Raw genomic sequence first — 2500 nt, forward strand, 5'->3', positions numbered from 1 at the left:
TGTTCTGAAAGGCCCCAGAGTCTGCAACACCGTTAAGCAAGGGGCACCACCAAGCAAGCGGCACCATGAAGACCAAGGAGCTCGCCAAACAGGTCAGGGACAAAGTTGTGGAGAAGTACAGATGAGGGTTGGGCTATAAAAAAAATATCCAAAACTTTGAACATCCCACGGAGCACCATTAAAGCCATTATTTAAAAAATGGAAAGAATATGGCACCACAACAAACCTGGCAAGAGAGGGCCGCCCACCAAAACTCACGGACCAGGCAAGGAGGGCATTAATCAGAGAGGCAACAAAGAGACCAAAGATAACCCTGAAGGAGCTGCAAAGCTCCACAGTGGAGATTAGAGTATCTGTCCATAGGACCACGTTAAGCCGTACACTCCACAGAGCTGGGCTTTACAGAAGAGTGGCCAGAAAAAAGCCATTGCTTAAAGGAAAAAATAAGCAAACACGTTTGGTGTTCGCCAAAAGGCATGTGGGAGACTCCCCAAACATATGGAAGAAGGTACTCTGGTCAGATGAGACTAAAATTGAGCTTTTTGAACATCAGGGAAAGCACTATGTCTGGCGAAAAACCCAACACCTCTCATCACCCCGAGAACACCATCCCCACAGTGAAGCATGGTGGTGGCAGCAGCATGCTGTGGGGATGTTTAACATCAGCAGGGACTGGGAAACTGGTCAGAATTGAAGGAATGATGGATGGTGCTAAATACAGGGAAATTCTTGAGGGAAACCTGTTTCAGTCTTCCAGAGATTGGAGACTGGGACGGAGGTTCACCTTTCAGCAGGACAATGACCCTAAGCATACTGCTAAAGCAACACTCGAGTGATTTAAGGGGAAACATTTAAATGTCTTGGAATGGCCTAGTCAAAGCCCAGACCTCAATCCAATTGACAATCTGTGGTATGACTTAAAGATTGCTGTACACCAGCGGAACCCATCCAACTTGAAGGAGCTGGAGCAGTTTTGCCTTGAAGAATGGGCAAAAATCCCAGTGGCTAGATGTGCCAAGCTTATAGATACATACCCCAAGAGACTTGCAGCTGTAATTGCTGTAAGTATTGACTTTGGGGGGGTGAATAGTTATGCATGCTCAAGGTTTTTTTTGTCTTATTTCTTGTTTGTTTCACAATAAAAAATATTTTGCATCTTTAAAGTGGTAGGCATGTTGTGTAAATCAAATGATACAAACCCCCAAAAAATCCATTTTATTTCCCGGTTGTAAGGCAACAAAATAGGAAAAACGCCATGGGGGGTCAATACTTTTGCAATGCACTGTATTCTGAAAAATATTTGGGTCTTATTTCAACAGGAATGTCAACTGTCAAGCTCAAGCTCAAATGTCAAGCAGAGGAGTAAAATGTAAAGGTTGTTAAGGACCTCACTATGTCTATAAAATAAACATCATTTAATTAATATAAAAGTAAATATTTAATAGTGATTTTAACAGTTCCATCTGATTCGCTGCCCACTGCTGCTGAAAATTCCACTTTGCTAATGTCAGTAAAGTTACTTAAATATGTTCATTTACACCCTCATATATATACTTTAAAATATCACACTAATCACACTGACTCTATATTTATTTACATTACTTTTGTGTGACTGATTAAACATTATATGTAGCTAATATGTAGCATAATATAGCTAATAACAAAATAGTTTTGTGTCCATATTTGATTTAAATAATCATCCAAATATTAACACTTAAAATAAACAATCTTAACTTTGGCAAAAAAAGTCTTTGATAATGTCTTTATTCACAATATTGTTATTTGTATATTTTAACATCTAAGAATGTTATCATTATTATTATTATTATTATTATTATTATTATTATATTTTAACATTGACTGATAATATATTTTACACAGTCTGGCTGTCCACTTGACAAAAGTTTGTTTTGTCAAGTGGACATATATTAGTAGTCAATGTTATGTTATTCTTATTATTCTTATATTTTAATAGTTAATGCTCCGTATCTATAAACTAAAGCAAGACTTACTGTAAGTAAATGAATCAGCAGGAGGAGCAGCTCAGTGAGGAAATGTCCAGTAGATAATTAAACTAATATACAGTCATCACACTAAACCATATGATATCTTCTACATCTCCATGGTTACAACATGAGGCGCTTCTGAGCAAAGAATGGGCTTCTGTTGATAATAAACTTTTAAGATAAAACTTTATTCATGGGGAAATTTCCAAAAAGTGGTGTAGAAAGAAAGAAAGAAAGAAAGAAAGAAGAGTTAATAAAACTCCATTTATTTTTCTTCTATACTTTATATGAAATGATTAGTTTTATGGGTGTTTTTGTAGGAAATATTATATAATACATCATATACATATTATATACATCCAGGTGTGTGTGTGTGTGTGTGTGTGTGTGTGTGTGTGTGTGTGTGTGTGTGTGCACTAAAGATGGCACTGATCCCATACTGGGTTGATCACCTGATACTAGTAAGAAATTGAGATCAGATCAGAGAGAAAATA

The 2500-nt window shown here is 37.0% G+C and overlaps 2 protein-coding genes and 1 pseudogene across 3 annotated transcripts in view; 1 reads left to right on the forward strand and 2 right to left on the reverse strand.

Annotated features, from left to right (window-relative positions):
• LOC310738041 (uncharacterized protein) overlaps positions 1–2500 on the forward strand; it is a 924051-nt gene that overhangs the window by 787999 nt on the left and 133552 nt on the right. The window lies entirely within an intron of this gene.
• Positions 1–2500, reverse strand: part of LOC310738273 (NLR family CARD domain-containing protein 3-like) — a 360476-nt pseudogene that overhangs the window by 336059 nt on the left and 21917 nt on the right. The window contains exon 14 of the transcript XR_014538205.1: positions 2424–2464. The product of XR_014538205.1 is annotated as an NLR family CARD domain-containing protein 3-like (transcript). The remainder of the gene's footprint in view (positions 1–2423; positions 2465–2500) is intronic.
• LOC310738145 (histone H1-like) overlaps positions 1–2500 on the reverse strand; it is a gene marked incomplete at its 3' end in the record, with an annotated part of 212516 nt that overhangs the window by 156842 nt on the left and 53174 nt on the right. The window lies entirely within an intron of this gene.

This window comes from Silurus aristotelis (assembly GCF_946808225.1).
Source record: "Silurus aristotelis genome assembly, chromosome: 15".
Classification (NCBI taxonomy): Eukaryota; Metazoa; Chordata; class Actinopteri; order Siluriformes; family Siluridae; genus Silurus; species Silurus aristotelis.